Source organism: Scyliorhinus canicula, chromosome 1, assembly GCF_902713615.1.
Source record: "Scyliorhinus canicula chromosome 1, sScyCan1.1, whole genome shotgun sequence".
Classification (NCBI taxonomy): domain Eukaryota; kingdom Metazoa; phylum Chordata; class Chondrichthyes; order Carcharhiniformes; family Scyliorhinidae; genus Scyliorhinus; species Scyliorhinus canicula.
In genome coordinates, this window is record NC_052146.1 from 12,551,355 (window position 1) to 12,569,485 (window position 18,131).

The following is an 18,131-nucleotide window of genomic DNA, read 5'->3' on the forward strand; positions in this document are numbered from 1 at the left end:
CCTGCTGAGATCACAGAAAAGAGCTCTTTTTTAAGCAATATGGAGTGGAATTTTTATGAAAAAGTATAGGTGAATGTAGGAGGAGTATTTTCCCCCAGGAATGATATGTTTCTGGGTTTCCAGTCCCGCAGAAACAGTGTAGGATTTGGCTGGGGCTGCAGCAGAGAGACAAGAGCCTATTCAGCAGGCAGGCGGGGGAAGGGCTGTGTTAGAGGCCTCAAGCTGACCTGAGGGCCCTTGTGAAAGCTGGATTCTAGCAGCAAAGGGAACAATCTGGAAAAGATCTCACCAAGGGCTCTTTTAAGGGCCCACAAGGGCGCTGATTAGATTTTTCCCCAGGTGGGAACGCAGCCTCGGCGCTTGGCGGCCGGTGGATGGGCTGGACTAGAAGTGGAGCGACCAGAAAATCAACTTTGCAGCAGAAGAAGGTGCGAGGCAGAAAGGACAAGATGGCGGCGGGCGGGGGACAGGCAGCAGTGGGCGAGGTAGCAGCAGGAACTGCTGCTGCGCTCCTTCCAGGAACTTCCTGGAGCCGTTGAGGGCATCGCTGGACAGGCTCGGGGCGGCTCAGGCGGCGGAGATTCGGGAGCTGCAGCAGAAGGCTTCGGAGAACGAGGACAAACTCCTCGGCCTGGCGGTGAAGGTGGAGTCGCACGAGGCGCTTCACAAGAAATGCTTGGCAAGGGTGGAGGAGATGGAGAACCGCTCCCGCCGGAAGAATCTGCGGATTTTGGGCCTCCCGGAGGGGCTGGAAGGTTCGGATATGGGGGTCTATGTGGTCCTGATGCTGAACTCACTGATGGGCGCGGGGTCGTTCCGGGTACCCCTGGTGCTGGAGAGTGCCCATCGGGTGTGGCTGCGGAAGCCCGGGCCGAACGAGCCACCCAGGGCGGTGCTGGTCCAATTTCAACGCTTGGTCGACCGTGAGTGTGTGCTTCGTTGGGCGAAGAGGGAGAGGAGTAGTAAGTGGGAGAATACGGAGATCAGGATCTACCAGGACTGGAATACGGAGGTGGCGAAGAGAAGGGCTGGGTTTAACCGGGCGAAGGCAGTGCTCCACAAGAAGGGGGTCAAGTTTGGCCTGTTACAGCCGGCACGCCTGTGGGTCACTTATAAAGACCGCCAACTTTATTTTGACTCCCTGGAGGAAGCCTGGACGTTTGCCAGGCAGAGAAGCTGGACTTGAACTGAGGACTGGGGGCTGGGGAACATTAAACGCAGCCCGGAGGCTTTGTCCTCCATGATATCCTTTCGCTCTTTTTGGTTCTATTGGACGATGTTTTTTTTTTTGCTGTCTTGCCTTTTCTTTTCTGCTTTTCGGGACTGTTATCTGTTTACTTGGGTGTTTTATCATATCATGTTGGGATTTTTATTATTTCACTGGTTGCGGGTTTGGGTGGGGTTCGCGGCCCTGTTGGGTCATGTGCCTGTCTTCCGGCGGTTTGGGTCGGGGCGGGGCTTGGGATGGGGGGCGCGGGCGTTTCTCCCGCGTTGGAGAAGCAGGGGGCGGGGTCGGCATTGGGGGAATGGTTGGGGGACACTGGGGAGGGTAATTGGGGTGGCGGGAGCAGCCGGGGTCAGCAGGAGTACGGCTGACTTACGGAGTTACGCAGCTAGGGGGGCCCTAGCTTGGGGGGGGGGGGGGGGGGGGGGTTGGGGGATACCGGGTTTCTGCTGGAATGGCCAAGAAAGAGCTGGAGCGTGCAGAGGGGGTCGGGATGGGGGTCTGTCGCTGTGGGGAACGGGCTGAGCGGGGGGCGCGGGCAAGTGGCGGACTACGGAAGTGTGATGGCTAATCGACGGGGGAGGGGGGCAGGTAGCCCCCTGATCGGCTGATAACCTGGAATGTGAGGGGACCGAATGGGCCGGTTAAACGGTCCCGCGTGTTCGTGCACCTGAGGGGGCTGAGGGCGGACGTGGCTATGCTTCAGGAGACGCACCTGAAGGTGGCGGATCAGGTTAGGTTGAGGAAGGGGTGGGTGGGCCAAGTGTTTCATTCGGGGCTGGATGCAAAAAACTGGGGGGTGGCGATCCTGGTGGGGAAAAGGGCGTCGTTTGAGACGTCGAATGTGGTGGCAGGCAGCGGCAGGAGGTATGTGATGGTGAGCGGTAAGCTGCAGGGGGAGCGGGTGGTGCTGGTCAATGTATATGCCCCGAATTGGGACGATGCGGGTTTCATGCGGCGTATGTTGGGCCGGATTCCAGATTTGGAGGTGGGTCCTGATAATAGGGGGGGGGGATTTCAACACTGTGCTGGATCCGCCACTGGATTGATCCAGTTCCAGGACGGGTAGGAGGCCTGCGGCAGCTAAGTTGCTGAGGGGGTTTATGGACCAGATGGGAGGGGTGGATCCATGGAGGTTCGCGAGGCCGAGGGCCAGGGAATTTTCATACTTCTCCCATGTGCATAAGGCCTACTCCCGGATCGACTTCTTTGTTTTGAGTAGGGCGCTGATTGCGGGGGTAGTAGACGCTGAGTACTCGGCGATAGCCATTTCTGACCATGCCCCGCATTGGGTGGACCTCGAGCTGGGGGAGGAGAGGGACCAGCGCCCATTGTTGCGCTTGGAGGTGGGGCTGCTGGCGGACGAGGGGGCGGGTTCGAGGATGCATCGAGAGGTACCTGGAGGCCAACGATAATGGGGAGGTCCGAGTGGGGACGATCTGGGAGGCGCTGAAGGCGGTGGTTCAGGGGGAGTTGATCTCCATTCGGGCCCACAGGGAGAGAGGGGAGCAGAGAGAAAGGGAGAGATTGGTGGGGGAGATGGTGAGGGTGGACAGGAGGTACACGGAGGCCCCGGAGGAGGGATTGCTGATGGAGCGGCGCAGCTTTCGTGCTGAGTTTGACTTGTTGACCACCAGAAAGGCGGAGGCTCAATGGAGAAAGGCTCAGGGTGCTGTGTACGAGTATGGGGAGAAGGCGAGCAGGATGCTGGCACACCAGCTCCGTAAGCGGGATGCGGCGAGGGAGATTGGTGGAGTTAAGGACCGGGGAGGAAATGTGGTGCGGAGTGGGGCAGACATTAATGGGGTCTTCAGGGACTTTTATGAGAGACTATATCGGTCCGAACCTCCGGCGGAGAAGGGGGGGATGGGGTGCTTTTTGGACCGGCTGAGATTCCCGAGGGTGGAGGAGGGACGGGTGGAGGGTCTGGGGGCGCCAGTTGATCTTGAGGAGCTGGTTGAAGGGATAGGGAACATGCAGTTGGGGAAGGCACCGGGGCCGGATGGGTTCCCGGTTGAATCTTACAAGGCGTATGCAGACCTGCTGGGCCCCCTGTTGGTTAGGACCTTCAACGAGGCGAGGGGGGGGGGGGGGGGGGGGCTTTGCCCCTGACGATGTCTCGGGAGTTGATCTCCTTGATCCTTAAGCGAGACAAGGATCCCCTGCAGTGTGGGTGATACAGGCCGATCTCACTCCCGAATGTGGACGCCAAGCTGTTGGCAAAGATCTTAGCCACGAGGATAGAGGACTGTGTGCCGCAGGTTATCCACGAGGATCAAACGGGGTTCGTGAAGGGGAGGCAGCTGAACACTAATATACGGAGGCTCTTGAACGTTATTATGATGCCAGCGGTAGAAGGGGAGGCGGAGATAGTGGTGGCGCTAGATGCGGAGAAGGCCTTTGATAGGGTTGAGTGGGGGTACTTGTGGGAGGTGCTGGAAAGATTCGGGTTTGGGGAGGGGTTTGTCAGTTGGGCGAGGCTGTTGTATGAGGCCCCGATGGCGAGTGTGGCCACGAATAGGAGGTCGGAGTATTTTCGACTATACCGAGGGACGAGGCAGGGGTGTTCTTTTACTGTTTTACTGCTGTTGCTTCTATTTTTGTACTTTATAAACTGAAAAAGGCCAATAAAAAATTTTTTTTTAAAAGAATTGCCACTCGCTTTACAAACTGGGTGTGCCTGGAATGATAACTTGGTGCTGGTCATGGTGTGACCATGGTCAACGTGATCATTGCAGCACCACCAAATTCAAGGACGGTCCCCGTGAACAGAACAAGACCTGTACGTGGTGTTCAGTAACCTGATTAAACCAGGAAAGCCTGTGGAAGGAGCTGTGCCAACAGGGCTGTTCGGCCAGGAAAGCCTGTGGAGGGAGCTGCGCCAACAGGGCTGTTCGGCCAGGAAAGCCTGTGGAAGGAGCTGCGCCAACAGGGCTGTTCGGCCAGGAAAGCCTGTGGAGGGAGCTACGCCAACAGGGCTGTTCGGCCAGGAAAGCCTGTGGAAGGAGCTGTGCCAACAGGGCTGTTCGGCCAGGAAAGCCTGTGGAAGGAGCTGTGCCAACAGGGCTGTTCGGCCAGGAAAGCCTGTGGAAGGAGCTGTGCCAACAGGGCTGTTCAGCCAGGAAAGCCTGTGGAAGGAGCTGTGCCAACAGGGCTGTTCGGCCAGGAAAGCCTGTGGAAGGAGCTGTGCCAACAGGGCTGTTCGGCAGAGCTGGTCAGGGTCACCCGCTCATTCTGTGACATTATGGTGACCAATGCGAGGCACCTTATCGGGTACCTTCCCTGCCACCAGCAGTGCCAAGCGAGGCCGCTTATTGGCTCCACTCTTGTTTGGTGTCTACTTTTTGGCCAGGCTGTTGCGTGTCATCAAAGATCTCAAAATAAGAGGACACATTAGTTCAGGGACATCCAGCAAACCCTTCAAGTTGCAAAGTTGTCCAGGCTCGCACAAAGATCACTGAACTCGTGTTTACCAATGAACATGCTCTCGTAGCACACGAGGACACCTTTTTGATCACTTTGCCCCAGCCTTGAAAAGCTTTGTCCTTACAATGAGCCTGAAAAAGACATGGGACTGGATTGTCCGATTTTGAGGCTATGTCCTGTAAGTGTCTGGTCTTATGACCAAATGTCGGCGGCGCCCCCGGCTTTACCTGCAGATAGTGACGGAGAATGGCAGGGTCCGTGGCCGCGCATGCCTACGGCGGCGACATGCAGAGGCCGTGCCGTACAGTATGGTGCCGGCCGCCCGCGGACCCGGCCTGTCAGATAGTGCCCCCCTATAACCCCCCTTGCCACCCCCGGACCACCCCCCACCAGTCCCCCCCAGCCCCCGCCGAAGCTTCCCCTGCCACCGGAACGGCTCCCCCCCCCCGCCCAACTGTGGCGGCGCTGGACACTATCCTCAGCCGTCATGCGAGGTCCCGAAAACTGAGAGCACACGTGACGACGCCATCGGGAAGTCGGCCCATCGGGGGCGGAGCATCAGGGGAGGGCCTCAGGTGACGCCCTGAGGCCGTCCCAATGGCGTGCTGCGTACTCAGCGATTACGCTGTTTTTGAGGGGTCAGAGCATCCGAAAAATGGCACCCCCCCCCCCCCCCCCCCCCGCCCGATTTCAGCATAAAAACGGATTCTCCGGCCAATCACCGAACACGATGTCGTCGTCGGCAACCGGAGAATCCCGCCCACAATCTAGATCCAACGGCACAAACCCCAGGGTCCCATAGTCACAATCAACGATACACCCCTCACCGCAGTTCAGAAGTCTGGCCCTCTCCAACAGCTCCACCTTATTGGTGAAATCGCCAAAACTGGCAAAAGAAGGCTTAGCGTTTGGCAGGCTGACTGGGTGAGATACCCTCAATCACGACACAGGAGAGAAGATAGATGATTCAAAGGCTTTAATCATCTTGAGAACTGTACAGCAGCCGAAAAGTGTGCTCATCACATGCTGCCGAGTGAGCCTCATCTTATATACCGTTTCCTGGGGGCGGAGCCAGAGGCGGAGTCCCCCAGGGTTCCAAGCCCGGTCTTAAAGGGCCAATGCATTAAAGGTAAGGTACAGTTACAGCAGTTACCGATACCATTCATCACACTGGGCTTTGGAGGAAGCATAGAGTTTGGCTCAAAACAATGATCAAAGTCTCGCATTAGGGTGAGTGTTAAGGTTAGGGTAGGGTTCGAGTAAGGGCTACAGTTAGATTAGGGTTAGGGTTCAGGTACAGGTTAGGGTGAGGGTTAACCTAACCCGAACACCAATGGGTTTCTCACATCACTTCTCTGTGGCTGAGAGGCTTGCACACCCTGCTGGTGTTACATTCAGCAAATTTCACCTTCATTGCTTAAGGTCGATCTGCAATGTGGAGGCATGTTCAAGTTTTCATTGGGCACTCGCTCATGGGAAACGGTGCCAGAATTCACTGGAGACCACAAGACCTCTTTCACATTGCTACAAACATCAGAGGCGCCCTGTGCTTTTGCTTTGGAGCATTTTATTTTATGGCCGTGACCCTTGAGGAGACTTCCTGAGAAAACTGAATTGACAAGCAGCCACTATTTGAGGTTTCAATGCGTAACTGAGGGTCGGGCTTCTTAGTGTGCGAAAGGCCAAGGGGTTCAATTAATTCCAGAGGAGCATTGAGACGCCCTTTTCACCCCGTGAGTCCACGTCCTCTGCCACTTCAATGGATGGTGAACTGGGGCTCGGTATTAAACAAGAAGGGGTTCTCTGCCAGCTGGGTTTTACACCCGTCCTTAAACTGAGCCAAGGACAATTATTGGAAGCTAGGTTCGGCTGCACTGAATCCTGAATGTTCTGGATGTGTTCGAGAGGGTGGGGGTGCTTCAATGGAGAGGCTGTGATCTGATAGTCTGAAGTGTGGTCTATTCTGTGGAAGACACACACAAGCCCCTCTTTCAATGGGTCCTTTCTACTAACATTATTTTTGCGTTAATTCCTGAAGTTGAGATCTTTTATTTATTAAAAAGCTGCAAACAGACATTGGCAGCTCGTGCCAAATGGTAGCTTGATTTTTTTTTAAAATTAATTTACGGTACCCAATCATTCTTTTCCCAATTAAGGGGCAATTTAGCGTGGCCAATCCACCTACCCTGCACTTCTTCATGTTGTGGGAGCGAAACCCATGCAGACATGGGGAGAATGTGCAAATTCCACACGGACAGTGATTGGGGCAGGGATCGAACCCGGGTCCTCGGAGCCGTGAGGCAGCAGTGCTAACCACTGCACAACGTGCCGCCCCAAGCTCGTGACAAATGAATGGCATGCGAGATATAACTGGTTCTGCCCAAAAATCAGTCTGCGAATCCTTGACTGGTGGGCTAGAGGACACATAATAACAATAATCTTTATTGTCACAAGTCGGCTTACATTAACACTGCAATGAAGTTACTGAGAAAAGCCCCTAGTTGCCACATTCCGGCGCTTGTTCGGGTACACAGAGGGAGAATTCAGAATGTCCAATTCACCTAACAAGCATGTCTTTTGGGACTTGTGGGAGGAAACCGGAGCACCCGGGGGAAACCCACGCAGACACGGGGAGAACATGCAGACTCCGCACAGACAGTGTCCCAAGCCGGGAATCGAACCTGGGACCCTGGCGTTGTGAGGCAACAGTGCTAACCCCTGTGCAACCGTGCCACCCGTACAGCTCTTTAACATCCAAGTGCCAGTGCGTCACTGGCTGGTTTACCTCCAGCTTATTTTGACCAGGGATATCAAGGTTAAGGGGGGGGTTGTTGGGTTACGGGTATAGGGTGGATACGTGGGTTTGAGTAGGGTGATCATGGCTCGGCACAACATTGAGGGCCGAAGGGCCTGTTCTGTGCTGTACTGTTCTATGTTCTATGTTCTATCTGTTCCTCCAGATGTCCAGTCCTACTTACAATAAAATCTATTGTATTTATTTTCTCTGTTGTAGATTCAGGTATAGTTCCCCCTCCTCCCCTCGCACCCCGACACGTAATCTGACTCGATCGTATCAGGTTTTTAAAAAATACTTTTAATGCAGCCTTCCTTTGTCTAACAGTAGTGTCAGACATTAAACATTCTGACACAGGAATGTCTGAAGGTGCTCTCAGAGCTGCTACTTGAACAGAACAGACTAAACTGGAGCACACAATGACAAAGTGACACAGACAGTGGATCAGTGTGTATTTAAAGATTGGAACTAATAATAATTTTTATTAGTGTCACAAGTCGGCTTACATTAACACTGCAATGAAGTTACTGTGAAAAGCCCCTAGTCGCCACATTCCGGCGCCTGTTCAGGTACACAGAGGGAGAATTCAGAACGTCCAATTCACCTAACAGCACGTCTTTCGGGACTTGTGGGAGGAAACCGGAGCACCCGAAGGAAACCCACGCAGACACGAGGAGAACGTGCAGACTCCACACAGACAGTGACCCAAGCTGGGAATCGAACCTGGGACCCTAGAGCTGTGAAGCAGCAATGCTAACCACTGCGCTACCGTGCTAAATGAGGAGCGGTATGGTGGCGCAGTGGTTAGCGCTGCTGCCACATGGCGGCGAGGATCCGGGTTCGATCCTGGCCCCGGGTCACTGTCCGTGTGGAGTTTGCATTCTCCTGGGGCTGGATTCTCTGCCCCGCCGCGCCACATTTCTGCTTCACCCCGCCGCCGGGATGCTCCGTTACGCCAGCCGGTCAATGGGGTTTCCCATTGTGGGGCGGCCCCACGCCGTCGGGAAACCCCCGGGCTGCTGGCAAAATGGAGCCTCCCGACGGCAGCGAATCCAGACCCCTGTGTCTACATGGTGTCTCACCCCCCCCCCCCCCCCCACACAACCCAAATGATGTGCAGGGTAGGTAGATTGGCCAGGCTAAATTACCCTTTAATTGGGAAAAAAAAAGAATTGGGTACTTTAAATTTTAAAAAAAGATGGGACATGGAATGTGTGCAGGAAAATGTACGGTGCAGTTTTCACCACGTCACGAGGAATTCTGTCAATCTCCCCTGACTAACAACTCACGGCCTCTGTCAGTTCATTAAAAAGGTCGATTTTTAAAAATTAGTCACTATCGCTAATCAGATTAGTTGGAACTATTGTCAGCCCACAGCTGGGAGCTTGGCGTTTGACACCATGTTCCGTGCCTTAGCTTTCAATCAATGTAGAAACTCTCAAAGTCACGGGATTGGGGGAGAAAGCGCTGGAAAATCCGCTGTGTAAAACACAAGTCCTGTCTCCTTGCTGGATACGCAGACAAACAGCTTGCGCCCTCTGGGGTTTGCATTTGCAATCCAATACACTAATTAGTGATGGGGGTACTTTTTTTTATCATAGGAACTGAGTGGCGACATTGACATTGGCTACACCAGTAGCCTCACAATCACGATTCGCAACATGATCCCCCTTTAGGTGAAATTCCTGCCCACTTACCGACATAAGTGATGGATTTAGTCGTTTTTCAACCAGATGGTCACATTCTCCCGCACCTGAATGAAATGAAATGAAATGAAAAATGAAAAAATGAAATGAAAATCACTTATTGTCACGAGTAGGCTTCAATGAAGTTACTGTGAAAAGCCCCTAGTCGCCACATTCCGGCGCCTGTCCGGGGAGGCTGGTACGGGAATCGAACCGTGCTGCTGGCCTGCTTGGTCTGCTTTAAAAGCCAGCGATTTAGCCTGGTGAGCTAAACCAGCCCCTTCTTCTTATGATTACTTCATGGAGCAGCACTGACATCTGAAGGATCTGGCCACTTTCTTGCTGTGCGCCAGGAAGAAAGTAGACAAGGTGAATGGTTAACACAACTTTGAAAGCTCCTGGGCGGCATTCTCTGATCCTGAGGCTAAGTGTTGACGCCCTCGTAAACGCCGTCGCATTTTACGACGGCGTCAACAGGCCCCCAGGAGCAGCGAACCTGCACCCTACAGGGGGTCAGCGCACGGCACTGGAGCGACTCGCGCAGCTCCAGCTGCCAATACCGGCGTCAAATGAACGCCTTGGGTCTGCGCATGCGCGCTGCGGCGGGCGTGAACTCGTGCATGCGCGCGAGCTTTCTTCTCCGCGCTGGCCCCCGATGCAACATGGCGGAGAGCTACAGGGGCCCGGCGCGGAGTAAAAGAGGCCCCCACCAGGAGAAGCCGGCCCGCCGATCGATAAACCCCAATCACGGGCCAGGCCACGGTGGAGACCCCCCCAACCCCTCCCTCACCAGGCCTGCCCCCCACAGGATGAACAGCGAGGTCCCGCCGGGTAAGACCAGGTGTGAACGGCGCCGGCGGGACTCGGACTATCTTGCTGGCCACTCGGCCCATCCCGCGCAGAGAATCCCGCTGCCTATTTCACTGTTTGATTGGAAGCTGGCAAACTCTGTGCAGGACTGAGCCGAATGGGATGTGGGATTTAACTGGGTTAGTCGGTGCGTCGTGAGGCAGAGACGGTTGAGAGGAGATTCGAGACAGATGTTCAAAGCCTCGAGGGGGTCTAGTGAGGGCAGAGCAGGAGGGGCTGCTCCCATTGGCGACAGGGTCGAGATCCGGAGGACGCGTGTTTGTGGGGTAATGCAGTGAAAGGTGATAGAGGAGGAAGAAGCTTTCCACGCGGCGAGTGGTTAGGATGTGGAATGCAAAACCGAGGGTATGGTGGAGACAGATTCAATCGTGGCTTCGAACAAGAATTCCGCTGGCAGCTATAGGGAAACGATTTGTTAAATTGCTCTTCCATTCAGTGAGCCAAAACGCCTCCTTCTGTGCCGACACTACTCTGTGAGTATGAGCACACTCCAGTGATGGGGTTAACAGGAGATCCCCGGGTAAGTGCCATGTAGAGAATGGAACCAGAACAAGCAACTCCAGAACCTCATCTGATCATTTTCCGTATTGGTTGCGGGATGTTAGGTGAGGCTGGGCAGGACGGTATTAATTGCCCATTCTTATATTTTGTCATCGAGAAAGTGGTGGTGAGCACTTTCCTTGAACTAATGCTGCCTCCAGTATGAGGGTGGCCCTCCAGTTGTTGTGTAAGGAATGTTAGACTATTGACCAGTTACAATGAAGAGAGAGACTATGAATGACCAGGTTGGGAGGGTGTGACCTGGAGAGGAGTGACCACATTGCTGCTCTTGTCTTTCTCAGTGGTGGATGTCACAGGGAAGGAAGGTACTGTTGGGAGTAATCTTGGTGCATTACTGGAGTGCATCCCGAAACGGCAGTGCACCCATAGTTGAGGGAGTGCATAAACGTCCAAGGCAGGCTGGTGTTGGTCAAGTCGACTGCTTTGTCCTGGATGGTGTTGAGCTTCTTGAGTGTTGTTGGAGCTGCACTCATCCAGGCAAGTGGAGAGTATCTCATCACACTCCTGACTTACGCCTTGTTGCGCTTGGTGGAGTGAGGAGGTGTTTTTTTATTTAAATAAAGAATTTTTTTTCCAATTAAGGGGCAATTTAGCGTGGCCAATCCATCTAACCGGCACATCTTTCGATTGTGGGCGTGAGACCCATGCAGACACGGAGAATGTGCAAACTTTATACGGGCAGTGACCCGGGGCCGGGGTCGAACCCGGGTGCTAGGCATTGTGAAGCAGCAGTGCTAGCCACTGTGCCACCATGTCAGCCATAGGAGGTGGCTTACTCACTGGAGAATTCCCAGTCACTGACCTGCTCTTGTAGCCAATGCAGCAGCTTATCATCACTTCTTTACTACACCACCTAACCCATGATCTCCATCAAAGAATAAAGAACAATACAGCACAGGAACAGGCCCTTCGGCCCTCCAAGCCTGTACCGGTCATGATACCAACCTTGGCTAAAACTCTCAGCATTTCCTTGTGCCGTATCCCTCTATACCCGTCCTATCCATGTGTTTGTCAAGATGCCTTTTGAACACCGTTAATGTATCTGCTTCCACAGCCTCCCCTGGCAACACGTTCCAGGCACTCACCACCCTCTGCGTAAAAAACCTGCCTTGCACATCTCTTCTAAACTTTGCTCAATGTACTTAAACATTTGGCACCTGGTGACTGACCCCTCCACCCTGGGAAAGAGAGCCTGCCCATCCACTCTATCCATATAACCTTCTAGGCCTCTAACAGGTCACCCCTCAACCTCCGTCGTTCCAATGTAAACAGTCCGAGTCTATTCAGCCTCTCCGCATGGCTAACACCCTCCAGACCAGGCAACATCCTGGTAAACCACTTCTGTACCTTCTCCAAAGCCGCCACGCTTTGAAAGACAAGGGCAGCAGATGCGTGGATAGACCAGCACCTGCAAGTTCTCGTCCAGATTGCACCCCATCCCAGTCTGCCCATAAACCAACCATTCCATCATTGCTCACCAGCAACTCACAGTAACTCACCAAGGCTCCTTCCACAGCACCTTCCAGACCCATGACCCCTACCATCGAGAAGTTCAAGGGCAGCAGATGCATGTGAACACCACCACCTGCAAGTTCCCCTCCAAACCACACAGCACCCTGACTTGGAAACATGTCACCTTCACTGTCGCTGGGTCAAAATCCTGGACTCACTCCCTAACGGTGCTGGTGCATCCCGGAACTCCACTTTCCCAGTCTATCCTCTTCTATTAGTATCCCAAAATTCTATTGATCCAAAACCTTAAAATATTCAGAGGCTGAGTGGTTGCAGCTCTGGGGTAGAGAACTCCAAAGATTCGCAACCTTCTGAATGAAGAAATTTCTCCTCATCTCAGTCCCAGGGCAGGCCTGAATCTATGACCCCCCAACTCTCCAATCGAGGCGATACAGGCTGGTTTGAGGAGGCTCAAGCAGTTTGAAGAAATAAGGCCACCTCCGCCTGCTCAAAGGAAACTAGGAATTGGCAAAACGTATTGGCTTTGCCAGCGAATGAATATAAATAAGTAGTTGGAGCTAAAATGGTAATAATTTGAAGTTAAGAAAGAAAGTTACCCACCCAGACGGAGAAGCTTTATCTTGGCTTGTTAGTGGTAGAAGTGTTTGCTTTTCTTTCTCATTATAGAAACATCAAACTAACGTTCAGAAAGCAAGTTATCAGATTTATCCACATGGAGTTATAGCACAATTTTATTCAGCTGAATTTGCTTCGCCAGCCAATGAAATCACAGTGTTGATGTTGGTAACCCTTCACATGGCTTGAAGAGTGGGAATAGTAGGAGCCAAAGTAAATTAGCCACATCTGTTCTTCAGCGCTTGATGCTATCATTGTGTGAATGCGTCAATGAAACAACAGTCCTTCACATGGAAACAGCGCTGGGATCAGTAATGGAATACCCGGAGCTAATGCCATCCCAAATAATGAAGCTAATCACTTAACCTAGTGAACGCCAGGAGTGATATTGGCTGAGGTTACAAGGCAAACTTGTAGGGAAACAGTGACCACTCCCTGGAGGCCCAAGGCCTGGTTGCAGGAGGCTACTCACACGTGACCTGGAGCTCGACGCCCGCGTTCGCGGTCAAATTGGCAGAGGGCACAATGGGCATGCTCCGTCCATTGTGTGCAGATAGCAAGCCGTCTAATCAGCCACCCGCAAAGGGCCTGTTGGAGATCTGTGCAAAAAAACAAACGGACGGCATTGTTCATGGGACCAGGAGGAGCAGGGGCGTTCCAGTGTGTGGACAGGTGGAATGTTCCGGATGGGCCCTCCTCTTGCTGCCCACTGATGTGCGCAACGTGCAATGACCAATGGGGGGGGGGGGGGGGGAAAGACTGTCGTGCTTCCTGATGTCAGGCTCCAGCTGCTGAGGCTGTGGAAATGTGAAGTGATTCATTTTGGTTGGAAGAATGGGGAGTGGCATTCTGAGCTCAAAGGTCTGTTTGGAAACCCACATATTTTATGAGATAAAGAACCCACACGGGTGAAATGCCGATAAAAACCAGGGGAAAAAAGACAGGAAATAGAACTTCGTCAACAGAGTCGGAGGCCTTCCGGGGCCGATGGGTGGAAAAGATAGCGGAGGCAGCCTCTGGGGCTCCGGCCACTCCGCTAACGGCTGAGGTGCCTACGAGCAGCTTGGCGTCAGAATTTGACAAGCCCTGGCGGGTAGTGTTGGGGGACATCCGCAAATCGGTGGAAGAGGCCTTGAACTCAACTTAACCTTTTAAAATAAACATTGGATCGCTTAACACCCCTTACTTCAAAGATAACCCCGAAAATAATACAACACGACCCAATCCTGCAAACTGTTCCTTTAAACATCCAAAAGACTTCGACCCTTCAAAAATAGGAGCACAACAGGTTACATTCAATATATTTATAATCTTTGGATTTGCAGAAATCACCAGACCGGCTCTTTCCCCTCCTGCAGCTCTCAGCAAAAACACACAGGCACTCCCAGCTGCTCTCCTCAAACTGAAACTAAAAACTTCAAAATGGCTGAGCTAAAGCCCAGCTCCACCCACACTCTGACATCACTGCATTTCTTAAAGGTACATTGCTTAAACATCCATTTCTTAAAGGCACTCTCACATGACAGTTTGGTGTTGGAGACAATCAACGAAATGGTAAAGTCACATGGGACCACCATCAAAGGCATGGAGGTGGCGCTTTAGAGGCCTAACGACCAGATTGCCTGTCTGGAAACGAAGATGGCTCTGATGGCCGATGTGAACAAATCGCTGATTTGGAGAATCGTTTCAGGAGGCAAAACATCCGAATTGTGGGGGTGGCAGAGGGAACGGGAGGTCGACAGAGTTTTTTGCGGAGATGGTTGGGAAGATGATGGGAGAGGGCGGACACACGTCCCCTTCCTGAGTTGGGCCGAGCCCACCGGACACTCCGACAGACGCCTCGTCCTGACAAACCACCGCGGGCGGTGATCACTGAAGTTTCACAGCTTCAAAGAAAAAGAGCGGGTTCTGAGATTGGCGAGAGAGCATCGCCATTACAAACAGGAAGGCCACACCATCAGCTTTTGCCAGGACGTAGGGACGGAGCTGGCGAAGAAGAGGGCCGCGTTCAACAAAGCCAAAGTCATCTAAGAGTGGAGTCCGGTTTCGGGGGGTGTACCCGGCGCGGCTCATAGTGGCTTTTGAAGGAAAAGAGCGTTATTTTGATGGGCTCGGAGAGGCGGATTCTCTTGCAAAGAAGCATGGGCTGGGCACGGGGTGATTGAGGTTTTTGGATATTGGCATGCTGAATTGTTGGGGTTCCTGCCTCATGTTTGCATTTTTCTGTACTTGTTGGGGTCGAATGTTTTCCAAGTTGGGCTTAGGTCTGCGATTTAGTTTCATGTGGGTTTTTGTTGGAATTGTTTTAGTTCCCTCTTCAGGATACTCTGATTCAAGGGGTTTTATATACTGTAATCATTGTTCTTCACTCTGGGTGGGAGCCACCCTGCCAGCTGAAGAGTTAGCTAACGGGAGCGGTGTTGAGGGGTTGACTGCAGCTCAATATATATATATTCTTTCCAATTAAGGGGCAATTTAGCGTGGCCAATCCACCTACCATGCACATCTTTTGGGTTGTGGGGGTGAGACCCACGCAGACACGGGTAGAATGTGCAACTCCACACGGACAGTGACCCGTGTGGTGACATGCATCACTGTAAATACACAAGGGGTTAATGTCAGTACACGGAGAGTAGCTAGACACTAGAGGGAGCACCAGAGATATGACACACAGACACTCAACCAATAGGTCAGTAAGATATGACATGACCAATGGGCATTCACGATACACACAGAGGTGACACTACCACAGGGGGGTATTACACCAACCCATATATATAGGACACAGCACACATGATCTTCCTCTTTCCAGTGGAGACACTCAGTGAGTACAGACACAGGGTTGATTCAACATCATATCCACCACCTGGATTGTAGCAGACTGGTTTGTCAGTCTGAGTAGCTATAGAAGGATTAACAGCAGTGGCGAATCCGAGTAGGAAAATTGTTAATAGTTTAATAAAGGTGTTGAAGTTATCTCCACGTCCGAACTTTCCTTTGTCAGAGTGAACATCAAGGAAGCAGCTTATGCTACGCCAAGAGCATAACAAGACATGGTACCAGTTGAGTGACTGTTTCAATCCATATAGTTACAACTCAGCAAGCAGTGACAATTAGCAACAACAGCCAGGCAAGATGATGTTCGGGATTCCGGTTTCGCAGCAGCTCAGGTACCAAGGTAATCTCAGTGAAAACTGGCGTTGGTTTAGGCAGAAATTCGAGATCTATCTGGTAGGGTCCGACCTAGAAGGCTCGGCGGATGCAGAGAAAATAAAGCTTCTACTCACCATCGCGGGTCTAAGGAGCAGCTAAAATCTTCCAGACCTTCAAATACTCAAAGGGGCAAAACAAGAGCGATTTCCAGGCAGTCCTGGACAAATTCCAAGCATTCTGTAAGGAGAATACAAGAAAAAAACGGTAAAAGAAGCACCAGAACTCACCACGAGGTAGGCTTGCAGCAGAAATCTGCAGTTTTGAATTGCAGCCATCTTGGTAAAGGTGCTGCACATGCGCAGTGGAGAAAAAGGCCCCAAGTAAAGGAGCAGCGATCTGAGCATGCCCAAACGCTTCCTACGACCTACGTCACACGCGTCATGACATCAGAGGCCCCAGGCCATGCCCACTTAAAGGGGAAATGTCCCAAAACACGGGGAAAAAAATTACAACGCCGTAAAACAAGATTCTTTCACCTGGAACGACAGCACAATGCCTGAAATTAAACCAGTAGCTGAAAGTAACCACCGCAGAACGGTACAACAAGCAATTAGCACCGCCCAAAGAGATGATACAGTCCTTGAATACTACGACTCCGACTTTTATTTAATCTTTGGACATCACGAGCCCAATGCCAGCTCCGACACAGACAGTGATGATTTGGTCCTAGAAGACTACGACTCAGACGAAGGTCTTTCATTAGAGAAGGTGACCCCAGTACCAAATCCGACACAGACGTGGATGTGTTCTTCGGATTTGAGGATCTTCAGCCCAGCATATATGACATCCCGACTCGTGAGTGCAGGATTATGCTGCAGCCTGACACCAAGAGACAGAGAACGGTACAAGCCCACAGAGAGTGGCCTGCTGCCACACAGAGAGTGGCCCACGCATCACAAAGTGTCTCAGCCTCAACACAGGAAGCGATGAAAGACTCAACAGCGAGACAACTGCACATCTCCACACAAGAAGTGACTCGAGTGACACAAGCCTCCACAGCGAGCTCGTGGACAGACTCCACGATAGAAGGAACGCAAGACTCCAAAGCGCAGTCCTTGCATGAACAAGACCATGAGGGTCTAGCAACCTCCTCTGCGCAACCAGCAGCAAATGATGCAAGTCTGCCATGCTCAAATGAACAACAGCAAGACTATGACAGTCTACCACGCTCCAGTGAACAACAAAGTGACTATGACAGTCCACCCAGATGGTTTGAGCCACAAAAAGAAGACTGTCAGTCTACCCAGCCCAAGTGAACAACAAGAAGCTACTGAGGCTCTACCCACTGTACGTGAGACAAGTGACGACGGCATCCCACTTGCCATACAAGATGTGCAATGTGACAGACCTCAGCTAGTGTGTACAGAGGCACTCGACGATCACAGTGAGACCACTGGTGACTCCGGTGACACCACGTTACTTCAAACCTCATTCGCTCGAGCCTCTCCACAAGAAAATGCATTCCTGAATGTTTTGACTCCAGATGTGGAGCATCAAGAAATCTCAGCTGACTCAAGGGAACCTGACATGATTCCAGATGGGGAGCATCGACATGCCAAAACTGACTCAGGTGAAACAGACCAGACTCCAGACAGGGAGCATCGACAAGCCAAAGCTGATTCAAGTAAGCCGGACATGATTCCAGATGGGGAGCGCCGTGAACTCAGTGACGGCACGCTCAAGGAAACAGCAGATGCCACAAAGCACGCTGACCCGAGTAACTGTGTGAAGGACTCATATTACCCACAGAGCGTGGTCCTTGAGCGCAGCGAACACGGCAACAAAACTGACCAACACAACAACACAACCTATGAAAACCATATCAAAGACAACAACACGACGCGTACCAAAGGCAACATCGTCGACAGCAAGCACGACAAAGACTACACCAATGGAACTACGACTGGTCCGACATGGTACAACTCTACCCATAATGGACACTGTTACTGCTCAGCTCAGTACAATGACATACCAGGGCAGGGCGATGCATCTTCCCAATTCACATGTGCTGCTCTACCAACAGGCAACCTAGCTTTCAGGGCAGATGCCATCCAACATCGCTATCACAAGCATCGGAAGAAAAAAAGACTCCAAATCCGACAACAAAGTGATTTGACCACTTCTTGGTTCCTTATGCACAGGGACACTGATGGCGTTCACAAGGACATGCCACCGTCAAAATCACCAACTCACCAACCCAACAAGAAAGACATTCAACCATGATAATTGATGGGTTTTGGACTCATGAATATGATTTGGACTTATTGTT

At 52.2% G+C, this 18,131-nt stretch overlaps 1 long non-coding RNA gene across 1 annotated transcript in view; it reads right to left on the reverse strand.

The window, feature by feature from the left end:
• The window catches only part of LOC119977195, a 75,744-nt gene extending 59,611 nt beyond the window's left edge, over window positions 1-16,133 (reverse strand). Inside the window, exons 1-2 of the long non-coding RNA XR_005463137.1 lie at window positions 16,090-16,133; window positions 9,143-9,198 (exon numbers count right to left, since the gene is read on the reverse strand). This is a non-coding gene — a long non-coding RNA (uncharacterized LOC119977195). The remainder of the gene's footprint in view (window positions 1-9,142; window positions 9,199-16,089) is intronic.
• Between the last annotated feature and the right edge of the window lie 1,998 nt (window positions 16,134-18,131).